Source organism: Tenrec ecaudatus (assembly GCF_050624435.1).
Source record: "Tenrec ecaudatus isolate mTenEca1 chromosome 14 unlocalized genomic scaffold, mTenEca1.hap1 SUPER_14_unloc_8, whole genome shotgun sequence".
Lineage (NCBI taxonomy): Eukaryota > Metazoa > Chordata > Mammalia > Afrosoricida > Tenrecidae > Tenrec > Tenrec ecaudatus.
The window spans coordinates 840,064-860,107 of NW_027457651.1; the positions used below are offsets into that span (position 1 = coordinate 840,064).

Below are 20,044 nucleotides of genomic sequence, written 5' to 3' on the forward strand. Positions count from 1 at the left end.
CCTTTGGCGTGGACCGCCTCTCTCCTCTCTGGCTCCTCCCCAAGCCCCGCCCCAAGCCGGCCAGGCCCCGCCCACCCCCTCACCAGGCGCCTGTGCTGGCATCTCAGCAGAAATGGGCGGGGAAAGAGCTGCCTTGAGAGGAAGTGAAGGCAGACCCCTACCCCTCTCTGACCCCGCCAGCTCCTCCCACCCCGGGTCACGCCCAGACAGGGCCGGAAGTGGCGGTGTCTTATTCTGAACTGCAACTCACTGCAAGGATTCCACTGTAGGTACTCTGCTTGGGGTGCCAGAGAAGCGCCCACAGCCTGAGCACCCTGTTGCCGGCGCTCCCAGGTGGGAGGCTCTGGGCTCCGGGACATGTATGTGGGCGGAGGCTATTTTAGTCCAGCTGACTAGGGTGCAAGCGCCCTTTCTCTCCCCCAGGAACCCTACCAGTGCTTCTCTTGGTGAGAGGTGGGCGGGTGTCCCTAAGGCCAGTCCTATTTCCCCGCTTTCGGATTGGGTGGGGTTCATGGTGGGAGTCCCTGTTGGAGAAAGGGGATCACGGCTGGGGTTTTGGGGTCCGGGTTCCCAGATTTGTTGCTTTGTGAGTTTCCTAACCCCCCTCCCTTGTTTCCTTCCACACAGCGATGCCTGCTCCCCGAGACTCCTTGCACCTCCTCAGCTCAAAGGTGAGCCCCGGGGTCTTGTTCTGCTGACCTCCCTCTGGACCCGATCAGAGTCTGTTCTAGGCACAAGATTTCTTGCTGAGTTCGTGACAGAAACGTCTTCCCTGGCTTTAAAATATTGGTCGCGGCCCTTTTTTTTCTTAACCCCTTGTTTAGAATTCTATCTATATATTACTATGGTTTTTTAAACCATTCCCATTTCCTTTCCTTGGTATTCTTTATTGCTTCTGTTGGGTTCAGTTTGTGAAGCACAGAAGGAGTGGATATCTGGAGATGAAATAACATGCGATGGTTTGTAAGGATGTCTGGGTGGGGTCGGGGTGGGTGGCTGGCAGAGTTGGGCACTAAGAATGAAGGATTGAGGGGACTGAACACTAGAACTGAAAGTGACTAATAAGCCTTTTTAAAGGCGATTGAATCATGGTGGGAAAATAGACAATATGAAATCGATTGTGGTAATGATTTTGCAGTGCTTAAGATGGCTGAACTATGGAATTGTGGGAATTTGTGGGGTATGTGGATTCAGTGCCCCAAAAAGTGTTAAAGAAAAAAAGAAAGTTCTCCATCACAAAAGCAATCTAACTAAACTATGCACAGAAGAATCAAAAAAACAAACTGAAACAAAGAAACAAAAAAAAAAGTAATGCTAAAGTACTTGACTTCTATTTTGGGGATGAAAATGGAAGTGACCCTGAAATGGGCCCTTGGGTTATGAACGTTGTGAGGCTGAAGGACAATTTACTTTACCAGAGTGCAGCGAGAGCTGGCCAGCCTGCCTGCAGGGCAACAGCAGGCGCACAGTTGCCAGGATGTCCCAGGCTTTGATGGTGGAGCAGTTTGGAATGTGCCAGTTGAGATGCCTGGTAGGCGATGAGCCCACAGTTGTCGATCAACGAGTGCACGATGTCCATGGCCCTGAATGAGATGCTGAAGTCCAAGGGGACTTACTGGAGCACCTTGTGCACATACACAAGAGTAAGCCTCTGCTGCTGCACTGGCATTTCTTACAGTGCTCCCTCTGAGCCTTAGCTAGAGTCTCCATGGACTTATCAGGGTCAAGTGGGTTGTTTGACTGGGACAGTACACCTGGCAAAGGTAATGTAGGTGTCTTAAGGTGAGCTGAGGGAGGACAGAAACCTCCCCTGGAGCAGAAGGGCTAAAGCTTGCTGGATCTTGATTTTCAGGAATATAGACTGTGAAAGCAGGACCTCCAGATTCCTCTGACCTTTTGGGTTTTCAGCAGGAATTGCTGGAAAAGTTACCACAGGGATAACTGGCTTGTGGTGGCTAAGTGTTCATAGTGATGTCACTTTTTAATCCTTCAATGTTGGAATGATTTGATCTGATCTCCCCTGTAAGATGGGGGTGGAGAGAGAAGGGCTGGGTTAGAGGAGAGAGGAGGGAGGACAGAGGAGCGGAAGGAGGAGAAAGAGAGAGATTGGAGCAGCTTCCACACACCCTGATGGCCCCTAATCTGGATTCCCAGGCTGCCCCCTGCCAGACAAGGTGGGTATACCAGCCACTGAGTGGGGACTTAATTGTTTTTCTAGACACTACGTAGGTGGTCGACTGGTAGATCCTATTAGGAAAACACGTTGGAGATGCTCACATTGTGCACTGTGTGTCAGCATGCCAGTTGGATCCCTGGCCCACTGTCGGCGCTCTCCAACCCTGGGGTCCCCAGGCTCTCCCTCCTGTTCTCACAAACTTTTAAATAGTTGAGTTGGATTCCATTTTAGTTTCTTAGATCTTATCATTGTTTCAAAATGTTTCACAAAATGTCTATTTTCAATTCTATTATTTTACTTACATGATTTTTGTGTGTACATATGTGCATGTGTGTGTACCATGCACACGTTTTTGTAGTATCCTTTTGGATCACCACTAAGGAGGTCGACCAGTAGTCTTGTTCGGAAATATGTGTGCTACCTGCCAAGTGCGTATATAAATCCGCTATTCCTGTTTGTGCCCATTTTAGCCCTGCAGCCGGGCTGGCCAGCTCACTATTCGCTAGCAAACAGCATCACCTCCTCCTCCTCTTGTGTTTTAGGAGGGTATCGGTGTGTTGGAAAGATAGTCAGCATCTTAATATATAAGAGTTAATAGTTTGGGAGTTGGAGATTAGCAGTTAATCACTAGGGATTTAAGTACCAAATTATTTTTGAGTGTTGAAATGTAGCCTACAACTTTTTTACATTTACTAGCTATAGCATTTATCACCTATTTGGCATCTTTTTATATGAAATCATCAATTTATGATGAAGAAGGAATTTTCATTTGTTTCTGGAAGTTTTTCTTCCTTTTATTAATTCTTTTTTTCTGATTAATCTAGCTAGTACAATTTTTAATATGAGTGGTGGAAATGGACACGTATGTTTATGCTGATTCTGAGGTAGTGTGAATTTTTTCCGCTTCTACATGTGAAATTTGCAGTTTTTTTCATGAATGTGTATTAGCATATTGGATTTGACCTATTTCATGTTAGATTTGTAGTTGTTTTTAACGTGAAAAGCTTTTGACTTTGTTTAGTATGTATTCTGTGTCTATTTAGATAATTGACTTTCCCCCCCATCAGTAGACATATTTGAGTGTTTATTTTCTTGTGTTAATTCAGTTCTGGGATGAATTAGAATTAATCATGATACATACTTATTTTAATATATTATCTGTCTCAGTTTCCTGCTTTTAATGTAACTTTTTCATTCAGATCCCTTATCAACACTGGTCTACAGTTTTCTTAAAGTATCATTATCTGACATTGGTCTCAGGTTACTTCTGGTCTCAGAGATGGTGTTACTAAGTACTCTCTCAAAACTATTGTTATGTTGGAACCCAATAAGTTGAACTTAAACAACAAAACAGTAAAAAAAAAGTGTTTATTCATCTTTTGTGAATACTCTGCCAAAATTTTTAGTTTTCATGTATCATACAGTTAGGCTGGAAGTTTCTCATGACATTTTATTTTGATTCAATTGATTATAGACCTTCTAAACATACTGAAATCCAGTGAGTTAACTATTGCCAGTCTCTTGCTCTGCTAGATCTCTGATCTTCCAGCTGAACCCTCAGTGTACAGGACTACATGATTCACAGTTTCCTTGAAAGACAAATAGCTACTCAAAACTTAGTGACTTTGGTGTATGTGCTTGGCTGGGGAGCCAATGGGGCGAAGCTACCATCTGTGGGATTATGACTGAACGCCTCTAAGTCAGAATCCCGCCCAGGAGGAACGATACGGCAGCGCCGCGGAGCCTCGGTTGGCCTCGGATAGCTGGTGCTCTGCCGTCCCCGCCGGCAGGCGGGCCACGAGCGCATCCGCCTCGGCGGGCCACACGCTTGCCCCCGCTGTGCTTCGGAACCGGGGTCTGGTACAGAGTGCCCCACGTCCCGGGAAACGGGTCGCAGAAAGGCGGCCGCCCCCTCGCCCGTCACGCACCGCACGTTCGTGGGGAGCCTGGTGCTAAACCATTCGTAGACGACCTGCTTCTGGGTCGGGGTTTTGTACATAGCAGAGCAGCTCCCTCGCTGCGATCTATTGAAAGTCAGCCCTCCACACAAGGGTTTGTAAAAAAAAAAAAAAAAAACTTAGTGACTGTGCTGCCCTTAGACTAGAGCTCATGTTTGTGAAAATACTCTGCCATCTGGCATGCTGTGAGGCCCTTAGAGAACTGCCTTCAGCTCACCAAAAGAATGGATTAATGAGGGGTAGGAATGCCTCAGTGATTTCGTTGTCACCTTGTTTGTTCCAATTTTATTAACTGAAGAAACCTCTTCCCTTTTTTAATGAGAGAAATAATACCTTATGTAAACACACACTAATGTCTTTGTGTTTGTGCTGGATGCATATTTGTGGATTCTGAGACTGTTATGTCAGCTGTCATTGAGTCAATTCGATTTCACAGGGACCCATTGCACAACAACAAAGCACTGCACTCTCCTGTGCCATCCTCACAATTGAGGATGAATGTATGTTTTTTAAAATTTAATTAATTAATTTATTTTAACTCATTTTATTAGGGGCTTATACAGCTTGTATTACAATCCATGCATACATCCATTGTGTTAAGCACATTTGTACATATGTTGCTATCAATTGTTTTTAAAAAATTTTCTTTATACTTGAGCCCTTGGTATCAGCTCCTCGTTTTTTTCCTCCCTCATGAAGCCATGATAATTTATGTTTTTATTGCTTTTTCGTGTCTTATATTGACCGATGTCTCCCTTCCACCCCTTTTCTGTTGTCCATTCCTGAGAAGGAGTTATATGTAGATCATTGTGTTTATTTCCTCCTTCACCCCCCACCTACTACTTACCCCCCTGGTATTGCTACTCTGATTATCGGTCCTGCTGGGTTTTATCTGCCCTTGATTCCCTGTGTTTCTAGCTCTTATCGGTAACCATGTGCTTTCTCTAGTCTAGCCAGAATTGTATGGTAGGTTTGGGTTCATGATAGTGGGGCGGGGAGGGGGGGGTGGGGGGGGAGGGAGCACTAAAGATGTAGAGAAAAGTTGTATGTTTCATTGGTGCTATACTGCACCCTAACTGGCTCTTCTCATCCTTTCACCTTTTCTGATAGGTTGGTTTATTGTGCCAACTTGGGCAATAGGAACATTGTATTAATAATGTTGCAGTTTGATTGGAGGGCAAATAGATAAATGGCTAGGCAAATCCTGCCTCTCTCTCTCTCTCTCTCTCTCTTTCTTGCTCCCTTCTGATCAGATCAGGGTGTGCCTGCTAGTTCTCTGCCCCAACTTGTGAGCTACACTAACAGTGGGACTGCCAACCTGTGGATCATGTCGCTAGAACTTGAGATTCCTTCGAGAAGTGGTTCCTCATGTTGCTGGTTTATACATCACTTGAGCTTGGGACTGTTGGATCCCATTGTCTTGCTGACTGTTGATGACCTGACCTTCTGTTTGCTTCCTGTGTCCACACTGCCTGCATTGCCCTACATAAGACTCACCTGTCTGCTTCCTTGACCTTGGAACCAGGGGCTCTCATGAGTTGAAGGATTTCCAGTATATTAAATGTTTCATGGAAGTGAGATGAACTGAGCACTTTGTACAGCTGTGTGGACTAATTAGCTGCTATATTCTTTTGTGCTTTATATGTCTATCCATTATATATAATACATAATAATATATAATGATTATATATATTATATAGAATGATTTTATATATCATGATATATATAATATATATAATAGATGTATACAGCACATAAATATATATACATATATATGTATATATATTTACAAGTGTCCTGGTTTAGTTTATAAAATACCCTTCTGTAAGGGGGTGTCCACTTGCCTACAGATGGACTGTATGTCTCATTCCATACTCCCCTTCTTTGACATTGATAGGATTTTTTGTTTTGTGTCTCTGATGCCTGATCCCTGATCCTATTGATACCTCATGATCACACGGGTTTGTGTGCTTCTTCCATGTGGAGTTTGTTGCTTCTCAGCTAGATGACCTTTGGGACCCCAGATGCAATTATTTTGATAGGCAGACAGCATCAACTTTCTGCACCATTTTGTCTTAATTGATTGTGTCAGGAAGCTGAGCATCACAGAATGCCAGGTTATTAGAGCAAAGTCTCCTTTCATTGAGGGAGTACTGGAATAGAGGTCCAATGTCCGTCTGCTACCTTAATACTTAACATTTAAATATATGTACATAGATTTATTTCCATTTCATCATATATATTTAAATATGCAAATGACTGTATTTAGAAATTTATAAATGCCCTTTGTCTCCTAGTACTTTCCTCTATTTCCTTTTACTTTCCTCTTGTCCCACTATCATGTTTGGCATTCATCAGTTTTCAGTAATTCCTCTCATTACATTGCCCTTGATCACGCCCTACCAGGCATCCCAGAGTATCTTCGACATCGATTTTAGGATTTTAGATTACTTGTGTCCTTGACCCCAGGTTAACAACCACTTCCTTTCCCCCGCTTCCCCGTCTCCTGTATCCCCCTCCAGAACCATCAGCCCCATTGTTTTCTCCTCTGGTGTGTTTATCTTGCCTATCTTATCTAGATAGACATGCAAAGACAATAGTAAGCACAAACACAAGACAGAGCAAAACAAACAAAAAACAACTATTGGAGAAAAAGAGAAAAGACTAGAAATCGTCCCAGGTTTGTTTTTTGACCATTAAGAGTATTTTACTATCGGTTGAGTTTGATGTGGTACCATGCCTTGGCCACACACTCTATTTTTTAATTTCCCGGGCACTTCATTGCTTTGCTCCCCTTGCTGCTCTGTTGCATGCCCTTAGCATTTTGCCCCAGTGTGGTGGAGTCAGATCGAGCACATTTCCCACACTGTGCCACTAGTGTTGTCCCTCATAGTGCTATGGGTCATTGAGGGATGTTGTGTCTTGTGGTGTGGCTGGGCCTATGGTCCTCTCTGTGCATTGGCCAATTTGAGCAAGAATATCATGCTTGGGGTTTGGTGGGCCGTGATGTGAGGGTGAACAAATTGTCGCAGTCACTTTGTTAATCCATTTAGTAGAGGGATTCATGTTTTTCACTGCCCTTCGTCTTTTGCAAACAGAATATCCTTTTCAAGGAATGATGTTTTCTGATAATATGTCCAAAGTATATAATATGAACTCTCACCATCCTTACCTCTAAGTAGCACTCTGTCATTACTTCTTCCAAGACAGACTTGTTTGTCCTTTGCCTGTCCATGGTAAGTGAGATATTCTTGACCAGAACCACAATTCTAATGCATTCATTGTTCCTCAGCCTTCCTTTGTCCATCTTTCAAATGCACATGAAATCAATTGACAATAGCATGTTTTGGTCAGGTGAACCGAGTCCTCGAGGTAATATCTTTTCCTTTCAATGCTCTAAAGAGGCATAGTTCAGCAGATTTAGCTAATACAGTGTAACTATTGATCTCTTGACTATTATTTTCAGTATTCAGGGTTTTTGTTTGGTCTTTTTTCCATAAGCTAACCAATTTTCTGGAAGGAGTTAAAATTTACTCAAGCTTTAGATTAAGAATTTTGATAAATGAGAGGCTGTCAGAGCCAGCCGACTAGTCAAACAGTCCTGAAAGGGGGAGTGATGATTAAGGAAAAAGGAGAGACAAAAAGTATTGGGAGGGCAACAGGGAATACTGAAGCCTGGAGTTTATTTTACATATGTTTTTATCCATGCAGATACAACCGGGGTTAATTATCTCATTGTTAAGCAACTACATTTGATACATTTGCATACTTCCTTGTTCTTGTTTTTAAGTGTCTATTCTAAACATAAAGTCGCAGAAGAAATCACACAATGATACATAGGTCATGAGAATTCTGTCCTTTCAAGGCTGAGTCTTAATGGCCTTCATCATCTCCCCCTTTTCTATTTACTGAAGGTGTCTTTACTCAAAATGTCGGCAACTGACTGTGCCTGTCTTAGGTTGTGGAGTCCTCAAATCACCCTTACCTGTCATCAGTCACAGTCCTGTTGGTGACTATGACCCGTGTTAGTTTGGGAAACTCAGACTCCATCTTACGCATCTCTGACTAACCAGCCTCCGTCTTACACCCCTGTTTGGGGAGGGGGCAAAGTGCACAGGTGTACTTCATGAAGCTTTGTTCTTAAGTCCAATAATTCAACCATAACCCTGTGCAGTATCATAGGGAGTATGCATGAGATCAACAATACACACACTCCCGCTCTGACTAGAGACATAAGCATGTGAGGTAGGCCTCTGAGATTTCCTAATGAAGGGAAAGCAACTCAAAAGTGCTGGAGCCAATCCTCAGCAAGTTTAGCGGCATCAAAATCAAGAGACTTAGCATATTTTATGGCTAATATTTTTTGATGGAGTTGTAATAAATCTAAAGACTCATTAGTATTGTGCTATGTACCTTGAAGATGGTTCTTCACTTTAATCCAGCTATACTGACTGTTATTGTACTATTTAGGTGTAACACAGATCCATGTACGTACAGCATGGCACTGTAGACTAGACCTGGCCTTAAGCCCTTGCACCTCATCTCCTAAATACATGACCATGTCATAAAGAGCATTTACTTTTTGTTCTAACTTCCTGTCTATATCTTCTTGAGTTCCCAACACAGTAGTCACATTTTTGGATAATTCATTTACACAGTGGGCAGTTTGTATGATTTGTGAAAGTACAATTGCTGCAGTAGTAGCAGTAGCACCTAAACTTAGTATATGTAAAATACTTGCTATAAGCAAACCTACAAAGCACATGGGTCTGGTTAATGCTTTTCAATCTCTTCTAATACCTGTAACCCTCTTTCTGAACACCAAGCCCCAGTAATATTCACTGGTAGCATAACAAAAGAAGATTGATACAAAATGGCGATGATAATATCTTCAGGGGACCAGGTAATAAAAGTAGACAAATTACAATTATTACAAGACATGTTAAACTTAGAATCATCATGATCTATAGTAATATTCCCTGCCAAAAGTACATAAGGCGATGGTACGCAGGCAGTTACGTTTCCCTGTGGTCTGGAAGAAGGGCCCATAAGCTTCGTGTCCACTAAAGCACCCCCTATTTTCCACCATTGAATTTGTGGAAAACCCGAGTCTGACCACCAAAGTCCTACAGACAGCCCCCTTTCCCATTCAGCAGTGTTTTTTTTTAGTATTGTCCTGGTTGCGAGACCAAGCTATGATATATAATTCCTTTGAGATATTATACCTGATGGGCTTGTCCGTGAGACACAATCTCTACAATATGCTTTTATTCTTTTGAGTCTCTAGTCCACAAGGGGAAAAAGACTGCGGAGTGGGTGAGATTACATTTCCTTCACTTTGTACAGGGAGGGCATGAGTCATTAACTCACACCTTGATTTCCGGACCTTCCCAGACAGGAGGATGTAAGAAGGGTAAATCAGGAACAGAAGCCTATACTGCTCACTGAGCAATGTCCTCAGAAACACACCGAGGCAAATTACCATCCGCATGGTTTGCAAACCGCACCAACTCTTCAGGCAGCCACCGTGCTCCATCAGCATCCTGCGTAAAAACACAAACATGCCCTCGTCCCCATATTAATACCGGTTCGGGGCCAACCCTTGAGGCAAAACAAGCCAATGAGATCTCTTCATAGGCTCTTTGAAGTTGGTGGAAGGGACGCTAAAGGCAAATCTTTTACAATCATTTGGATCCAAGGGCATGGTATAAAAACAATCTTTTAAATCTAAAATGATCTCATATGTATTGGCTGGAATAGCAGAGGGGGAAGGGAGCCCAGCCTGCAGGGCTCCCATAAGTTCCATAGTATTATTAACCCTCCTTTACTGTTTTTCCTTACAAAGCAGCTGCTGTCGCAAGCCCCTGAGTAAAGAAAGGTCCAATGTCCGAGCATAGTCTGATATATTCGGACATGTTGCCCTTTTTTCTAAAAGGTCTCAGCACTGCCTGGCATTTTCAAAAGCCAATTGTTTCCATTCTGTGAGGGCAAGTACCACGATGGAAAGTGTATCTAATAAAGATTGAGTAAAAGGGTACTCGGGACATATTGGTCACAAGCAACCTTGAATTCTTTTAGCTGTTTGAAAGGAATAGGAGTATGATCTCTCATCAGATTACCCTGGGCATCCTGTCACTCAGTTACAGGGAACTGCATACTGAACTCCCCTATAGCCTCTCCTTGTTTTGCTGCATGTGCGGCAGCACTAAGCATAGATCCTTTCCTGGAGCCCCAGTCACAACCAGTGCTGCAACTGGCAAGTCTTCTAGAAAAGGATTCCTTTCACTGAATGCACTCTGAAGCCTCTGAAATACCTTGGCCCCATTAAGTTTTGGCACCCATTCATGGGACTCTATCTCAGAGTGCTTTTCTATTAACTTGACTTGCATTTCCCTCATCTTTGCTGCTAATGATGCATAAGCTTCCTCCCAGCCTACCACCTTTGTTTAATCTGGGCAGGACTTCTGAGTATCTTGCACCAGGTTTTGATTCTCAGGTTGAAGTGCCTCGGAGGCAGCGAAAATACCCAAATCCTCATCATGATAATGTGCCACCTTGTCCTCTAAGGGCTCCCCATCGCCTGGGTCAAGGGGTTCCTCATCCTTGCTTTCAAAGCCCTCCAGTTAACTTTTCAGTGACTTCAGTGGTTGAGGAGGAGGCAGAGGCGCAGAAGGAAGTTTACTTTCACTTTTGTTTGAGCATGCAAATTGGTGTTCAGGCTGGAGTCCCTCATGCCTGTGGTACAGGCTATCCCTAACTAAATCCCATAAGCTAAACGTGTCTATGGGAACCTTCTATGTCCATTAGTGGTGTAGTGATCTTTTAACCATTTCCCTACTTTTTGCCAAGTTTCAATATTTACAGTCCCTTCCTCAGGAAACCAAGGACATACCTTAACCACAAAATCTAAAAACTTCTCTATTCTTTGGTAGCTTACTTTTGCTCCTCTAGCTTTTAACATATCTTGAAAAATATTTACAAAAATCTGTTTGCTATTTCCTTGCCCCATTTTTCTCCCAATAGCTACTCACGTCACCACCAATCTCTTTGTGTACACCTTTGTAATCCACGGTGTCCTTCACTTTGTCCCCCGTTTTCAGTGTCCCTGGTTTGGGCGCCACTCTTGTCCAAGCCAGCCAATGAGTTGAACAGTCCTGAAAGAGGGAGTGAGACAGAATTTATTGGGAGGGCAATAGTGAATACTGAAGCCTCGCGTTTATTTTTCATACTCCTTTTAACCATGCAGAAACAACCTGGGGTTAATTATCTCATTGTTAAGCAAGCATATTTGGTACACATAGCAACTCTTGTGACCTATTTTCCCAGAGCTTGCACAGTTCTTGTTCTTAACAGTCTGTTCTAAATGTAAACTCACAGAAGAAATCAGCAAACAGTGACACATAGGTCTTGAGACTTCTCAGCCGTTTCAAGGCTGAGTCTTTATGGCCTTCAACAAGGGTCCTAGAATCCAACCTTGTTCTTCAACCTGCCTGCCCCAGAGCTCTGAAATTGGAACCTGGACTTATAACATAGGGGAATGGTGAGCCTTATATTCCACATATGCATGATGAGTGGGTAGGAGAAATTTTATGAAATGTGTATTTCTCTAGTAGGCTGATTTGCAGATTAGTTTTATAGGGGCACTAACCTACACCTCTGTCAGATAACTGCCACTTCACACCTCCTTGCCTTAGAAACTCACTGGTGCTTGCAAAAGGCCAATGGTAATGATATCCAAGTAGCCACTCAGGCTAATGCCTCCCCACTTGATCGCAGCACAGCCTCTTCCCTCCACACTCATTTTGTCTTCCTACCCCTTCAGCCTCCTGGTGGAGCATGTTTTACAAGCTCATGCCCACACACTAGCTATCCACCCTCTTCCTAGAAGCCCAAGTCTATGGATGGGACATCCTAGAATACAAGTGAATAAGCCCTTTCCAACAGTTTGTGTTGTTTGTCATCAGTTGAACATTATTTAGAGAGCTTGAACCTCATGCTCTGGGCAAAGATGACGGAAGATAAGTTATCTCTTTCCTTGATCCATCTCATTTACCTTCAAGCTTCAGCCGTCACCTTGGCTCTTGGCTTTACCCATTTACCTACAACTAGGCATTCTTTGAGTATAGCATGCATCCTTTTACAAAGGCTTTATCATTGCCATCTGTAAACACAAGAGCTGCAGAGAGGAGAAAATAAGCATCCCCCTTGGCCTGTTTCCTAGTTAAGGCTGTCTCTGCATTGACCAGCTCACCTCTAGGATTTGCTGTTCATGTCCCTGTGTCTCTTATTGTCCACTTCAAAAAGAAGTTTCACTGATTAGCACACTCTGCTGTGCATATTACTATGGGCCTCTAATGGATTCCCCCAGCCTAAGTCATTTCTTAACACTCAGTAGATTATTCAAGGAGATGCGAGCTCATAAAGTTTGATGAAGAGCCCAGATGAGTTGGAGTGAACACACACTAGCAGGAAACTCACAAAATGACATTTGTATTCTAACAGTCATATTAACATACACATACATATTGTGAACAAATTAGCACATCTACTACAACTAACAAATCTTCATATAATACCCTCAGATTAATAAATACACATGCATTTACTTAAGAAAAACCACAAAGACACACTAAAATATACTAGAATTATAATAATAAAATAAATGCAGAACAGACTACAAGTTCTGTCACATTGTATAACATCTTAAGGCAATGTGCTAGCACACACAAAACACACACAAAAGCACACACAAAAAATAAAGTGCATACAAGAACATACACTGAGCTACAAGAATGTGGAGGTCTGTGGTAGGGACATTTTCTCTGCAGGTAGAGGAAATAGGTACCTAATTTAACTAATCCTTCTTAGGCTCCTCTACATTTCTCCCCTGAGGGCCCCTTTTATCTGTGGGCTTTCAGTGACCCCTGAGCCCAGCCATATCCCTGTATTGGTGTTTGTGTCTGGGTTCCCACAACCTTTCCCTCTGTGTGTCCGACTCAGAAATACACGATCGTAACTACAGCAGTCACACTGCTAATTGAGGGAAAATCAGTTCCTGGTCATGTCTCTAGAGAAGGATATTCTGCTCTCAATAATATGTGGAGGCATAGCCACCCACAGAACTTGAAGGGAACCTGTGGGTGCCCTGTGCAGAATAGGACGTGTATAGCCCATGCACAAGGGGACATAGGGCACGAAGGGAGGTGAGTTCTGTGGAGGTACCTTGAGACTAAGCATAAAATGTGTCTTGTCTCCCTTTTCCCACTCTTGTATCAATATTCACAACTACTGAATTAAACAAACAGCCTTTGGAGAAAAAAAAAACGGACTCTAAAATCAGTCTGTGGTGGACAAGGGCAGACAGGAGCTGTGAATTAATAAAATGAATGAACTCAGAGAAGAAAGTCTCCGATTGGATGAATGGAGACAGGCGACTTGATATAGGATTGGGCTACTGGTGATAAGTTCTTGTAATATGTTGTCTGGAAAAATATATATACACACAAGCTAATAAAGTGAGATCCTTTGCACAGCAGGGACTGTTGTCCCAGGGAAGGAGGGAATACAGGAGGGGTATTGAATGCAAGGCATAAAGAGCTTGATGAAGCAGATGATGTGAACAGAATTCATCCTAGATGTAGGAATTACCAATTATATGGGAAATGTGGCGCGATTCAAGGGGAAAACGAAACAGAAACTAAGTTCAAAATCATCCTATCGTCACAGGGAGATTGGGTGAGTGTTTGAGAAAGATGTGAGGAGATGCACTGATTCCCTGAGGGATACCGAGAAGGAGAAGAATCCCCAGACACAACAGGAAGCCAGTGGTGAAGCTCCATCTGCACCTGCTCCTCGGTCTGAGACCTGTGCTCTGGGTCCTGAGGGCCCCTGCAGCCTAACCTCTTCCACTAGAGTACATTCGTGTCTTGGTTAACTCTGACTTCCCCTAACTGTATGCGTTGGTCTGGGTAGATTAGAGAAACAAATCCATAGACACACGCATATTGTGTATAAGAGATTTAATATAAAGGGCAACTGTACATTAAGAAAGCATCTCAACCCCAGTTAGGTCCAAGCCCATACGTCCATAATTTGCACATATGTCGGATACCAATGTATAAATTCCTCTTCAGACTTATGAAGTACATGCAATGATCCAGAATGCAAGATGATCACAGGAAAGTGGGCAGAAAGTCTTTGGATCGAGTGGCATTGTAAGTTTCTCAGTGCTGACGGGGGCTCTACATGGATTCTCCAGCACCCAGGGCTTCATGAGGTAGATCCACATGGCTTCTACTCAGGGATGTCTCACAGGGGGTCACCCTTGTCAGTAGGGTGTCTCCCAGGGATTAGAAAGAGTGTCTTCCCCTCAAAGATGGAATATGGGATTTCCCAGAATTCTCAGGAGATCGAGATGCCCACACATAGGCGTCATTGGCTATGATCCAATTGACAGACTCCAACCCTTCCCTCTTTATCCTCTCAAGTCCCAAATTTACACCAGATTATATAACTACCACACTGTTGAGTCTTTTGCACAGAATTACAGAGCTATGTCCTCGAATTTCAGATTGTCCATTTGAAGTTATAGTATATCTTACTATTGTCTCTGGAGATGGTAAATTGGCCCTTCAGAGAATCTATGTGGCTTTTCCTACCAACACTATTAATGTATGAAACCCACTTCCGCCCATTCTCTGGGCCTAGGCAGACCCTCTGTGTATTATACACACAGACAGTGAATGCAGAGACAGCAGGGGAGAGTCTCAGAGAAGCCTCAGGCTGCCTAAAGTCTCCCTCAGATTCCATAGCTCCACCTCACACTGGACACCTGTAAACACACCGACATCCTGATGATGAAAATCATAACATATTCACTGCCTCTCACTCACGCCCCCTCATACACACTTTATCTGCATCAAAGCACCATTTGAAATTCCAAAAAGGAAAATTGAGCTCAATACAGATTCCATGGTGACTTGATGTGTTCAGTCCTGAATGTTGGCACCTGGGAATTCCAGAGTTGGAGCACCTCTCCAAGAACTTCAGAGTTGGGACTTGGATGGTTTTCATCAGCAGGGGAGATGTCTATTTGCATACCTTTTGCCTATATAGTCATAAGTAATGTTGAATGACTTCTAAGAGAGTCACTCCAAGAGTAGCTAAGGATGTTCTAGATATCTTGGAGAGCTCTGTGTGTGGAGTTCATTATGCGATGGGCTGCTAAATGCAAGGTCAATCATTTTAAATCTCCAATGGCTGTGCAGGGGAAAGAATGCTCTCCACACCCATGAAGGTTTACAGACGCAGAAGCCTAGAAGGGCAGTCCTATTCTATCCTATAGGGTTGTTATGAGAAAGAATTGACTTAATGGAAATGTCAACCTACAGTTAGAGACACTTCCTTGAAATGTGCCCACGTCCTCCCCACCCCTCTGTGTGGTGCTTATTCTTTTCTTGATGCAGTTAAATATTCCCCGTAGAAATATATATTTAATCTGACACAAGCTTCCCTTGTCTAATTCTGTTTTAAATTATCTTTTGGAAAGGAAATTCATATGCTAAAAGTAAAACCCTCATCATCACCTTCTAGACCTTCCCTAATTGTCCACTAGAGCTGAATATGACAGTGGCTCCTGAGTTTTGCTCCTTCCCTGCAGGTTTGTCTTGCCTTAATCAAGCTTGCCTTCCCTTCACAAATCTTTTGCACACCAAGAATTTTAAGGTATCAAGTTACACTTAGATGTTCTTTAAATGCTGAAGATCTCTACATCTCCCAGAGAAGCCAATGCTGTTCGTGAATTTGCATAACACATCAGGACGTTTCCAGGGCATCTTCCTAAAACTAGAGGAAGTCTCCCATGGTTAAGGAGTTGATTTTGTTCTCCAAATCTAGGTATTATGCTTTACAATACTAATGCTTTCTTTTTTATTAAATACTTTTATTGGGGGCTCTTATGGCTCATATCACCATCCATGCATTCGTCCATTGTCAAGCTCATTTGTACATATGCTGCCATCATCATGTTGGAAGTGTTTGCTTTCTACCTGAGCCCTTGATATCAGCTCCTCATTTCCCCCCTCCCTCTCCCACTCTTCTTCCTTCATGAACCTTGATAAATTATAAATTTTTATTTTACATTTTCCACTGTCTCCCTTCACCCATTTTTCCATTGTTTGTCCCACTGGGAGGGAGGTATATGTCAGTCCTTGTGATTGATGCCCCCTTTCTACTCCCATCTTCCCATTATCCTCTTGGTATCTCTATTCTCATTATTGGCCCTGAGGGTTTTATCTGTCCTGGATTCCTTTTGTTGTGAGATCTTAGCTGTAGAAGTGTACGTACTCTGGTCTAGTCAGATTTGTAAGGTAGAATTGAGGTCATGATAGTGGGGGGAGAAGCATTACAGAACTAGAGGAAAGTTGTCTGTTTCATTGGTGCTGTAGTACACTCTGACTGACTCTTCTCTTTCTTGTGACCCATATGTAAGGGGATTTCCAATTGTCTATAGATGGGCTTTGGGTCTCCACTGCACACACTTCTTCATTCACATGGATATGATTAAAAAAAATTTTTTTTGTTCTGGGTCTTTGATGCCTGATACATGATCACATGGACACTTCATGATCACACAGACTGGTGTGCTTCTTCCATTTTTGCTTCTCAACTACATGTCTGTTTGTTTATCTTCAAGCCAGTAAGACCAGAGCCACTATATCTTTTGATAGCAATGAACCATCAGCTTTCTTCACCACATTTGCTTATGCACCCAATTTGTCGACCGCCATCGTGTTGGGAAAGTGAGCATCACAGAATGCAGGGTTTTAGAACAAAGTGTTCTTACATTTGGGGAGTATTTGAGTTGAGTTCCAGTTTCCATCTTCAACCTTAATACCTAACATATCTATTTCCCTGCCATTACATATAAATATATTTACATAGGTATATGCCTATATTTAGACCTCTGTAAATGCCCTTTGCTTTCTAATTTTTCCTCCATTTCCTTTTACTTTCCTCTTGTCCCACTAACATGTTCAGTCTTAATTTGAGTTTCAGTAATTCCTCGCTCTGACTTTGCCCTCGATTAATCCCCACTAGGCATCCTATGCTTTCTCTCCAACGATTTTAGTTCATTTGTTGTTAACTTGACCTTGGGTTGGTTGATCCCCTCACCCCCACCTTCTATTCTCCCACCTCTCCTTCTCCCATGTCTCCCCGGGACCACTGGTCCTGTTTTTCCTTCTCTGAATTGTTTATCCAGTCTTCTATCTAGATCGACATGCAGAGACATTAATAAGAACAAAAACAAGGCAAAGCCAAACAAAACAACAGAGGAAGACAAAACCAACCGAACAAACAGAAATAACAACAAAAAGATAGCCAGTGACAAAACAAGAAATGCATATAAATCGTTGCAGGCTGGTTTTTGACTTTTAGGAATGCTTTCAAGTCGAGTCTGAAGGGATGCTGTGTCACACTGTCCCCAACATCTAATTTTGGCATTCCCCGGGGACTTCATTGCTTTGCTTCCCTTGCTGTTGCATGCCCTTAGTATTTTGCCCCAATGTGATGGGGTCTGATCAGACACAAGTCCCACCCTGAGTCTCCAGTGTTGTCCCCCATAGTGATAGGGTTCAGTTAGGGACATCATGTCTTGTGGTGTGACTGGCCCTATGATCCTCACTGTGCCTTATCTGCTATGAGCAGTAATATCGTCCTTGGGGATTAGTGGGTCAGGATGTGTTCTTCTCACACTCCTACCCTCTTCGCTTCTCCCGTGTGCTCTAATCACAGATGCACATGTCCCCAAGCTTCAGCTTCAGTTCTGTTCTCTGAATTGCCTTCTTTAGGTAGGGGTGGGGGGAAGGGAAGAGGGAGAGTCCACATAGTTGGGATTGGGGCAAGCGCCATTATATGATTTCTAATGACTATGAGACATTTTGATGCTTTATTAAGAATCTCAAAATGTCAGTTTCTCCAAGTTTCAAAAATACATGCAACTGTCAATTATTTCAGAAATGGTAAAATCAGGTTTGCTTTTGTTTTCTCTTCACAGGAGATATTTGGGCTGGGATTCACACACATATAGTTTCAACCTACAGTAACTGGTAAAAAAGAATTAGGATGGAGAGTAACTGATTATGTTGAGAGAAGCACATGGAGGTCAGATTTTAACAGCCTAGAGAGATTATCGGTCCTTCTGGGATTGATTTCAACTTGTCCCAAGTGTGATTTCTTTCTCCCCTGTCTTCTCAGGAAGAACAAGGAATTTTAATTTTTAGGATCTTCCCTTCAGGAAAATAAGAGACATGAGAACTGTAGTTGCTGAAGTGTCCTTGAAGAGGTACTCCACGTGGGTGAACTGAGAAACTCCAGACACAAGAGGAAACAAACTTGGCATCCCCTGCACCTGCTCCTGTGGCAAAGATTGTGTCCCATGTACCCTGAGCTCCCTCTGCTGCCCAGTTAGTGTTGTGATGCTTGAGATGTTTGACCATTTAGCCTTCACTGTGTCTCCTGGTAAGTTTCCTACATTTACATGTCATTGTCCTCAGGTTTCAGATTGTTCAGTTAAAGTACACCCAGCTGGTTGAGCTGTTGTGGTTTCAATGTATCAATATGTGAAAACTGAGTTGTTGCTAAGACTCTCATCACAAGACTTCTTTGCCACCTAACACAGGTTGTGTTTCCCAGAACCTGATAGATCTAGAAACTTAATATCTGCAGACCTGAAAGTTAGACATAGCACTTTGAGACATTGCACATAGCTTTCCCAACTCATGACTGGTCTGTAGCAGCTCTACCTGAACAATCACACCTAGGAATAAAGGGGGGGGGGATATAATTTAAAACCATTCTAAGATGAAAATCATTGTTTTTGACATGAAGGTGCTTACAGGGTAGGACATTCATGTCACCAGGAAGAATCCAGAAGGGTGTTACCTCCACAGGCATCTATGATCAACATGGTAAGGATGAAGACCTAAGAAGTCTGACTTTCATTTGTGACTTGGAGCTCTGTTACCATATTTTACTCTAGGTGATTCACGTGTGCTGTGCATGTGGAAGCAGAAGGAGGATGGTTCTGAGTAGGAGCAGCTGAGTAATGGCCTCTAGAGGGAATTTTTCTGACCTTTGTTCTGTGAGGTCAATCTCTACCCTTCATCATTTGCACTCACTATGGACAAACAATTTCTTCCTGAAAACCATGTGTAGATTTGTAGAAATGCAGACAGTTGGCCTGAGGTGTGAGCCATAACGAAGGGAATTCCTGGGGATACTATTATTCTTGGAATGTTTCACTTTCTCTCTGGGCAGCCCAGTTCTACCCTTAGTACAAGGGTACCCCATGAAATGTGCAGGCTGTAGGGTTAAAGTGGGAGGTAAAATGATGAACATTTCTGAGAATTTGCTTCTCTTCAAAACAAAACAAATCACTTTTATTGGCACTTTTCAAGTTATCGTATAATTCAATACCTCAATCACATCAAGAAGAGTTGTACAATCTCTACCACAGTCAATTATGGAACAATTTTCCCCTCCATAATTATTATTCATGTAATATATTTCACATACTTGCAAAAATGTATGTAACAAAACTTTCACCAGTTCAACAACTTCTGCATGTGTAATTCAGTGCCACTGAGTATTCTTTTCATGTTGTACAACCATTATTTTAATCACCCTGCATATTTTTCCACCACCATTAAAATTAATTCACTATCCCCTAAGCAAAAATTCTTCCTCCTTCACACATGGTAACCATAGATCAAGTCCCTCCCCCCTTTCTTTTGTAATGTTCCTGATATAACATTCAGATTTCCATACTTAAAACACTTCTAGAAAAGAGTTGTATATCCATTGTCAAATAAGCTTAATGCTCACTCGTGCCTCACAGATCCACTAATTA

The 20,044-nt window shown here is 42.7% G+C and overlaps 1 long non-coding RNA gene across 1 annotated transcript; it reads left to right on the forward strand.

Annotated features, from left to right (window-relative positions):
- The first annotated feature begins 268 nt into the window (after positions 1–268).
- Positions 269–19,374, forward strand: LOC142435943 (uncharacterized). The gene is made up of 4 exons (XR_012781679.1): positions 269–333; positions 628–671; positions 18,391–18,654; positions 19,024–19,374. It is a non-coding gene; the product is annotated as an uncharacterized LOC142435943 (long non-coding RNA).
- Positions 19,375–20,044: the final 670 nt, after the last annotated feature.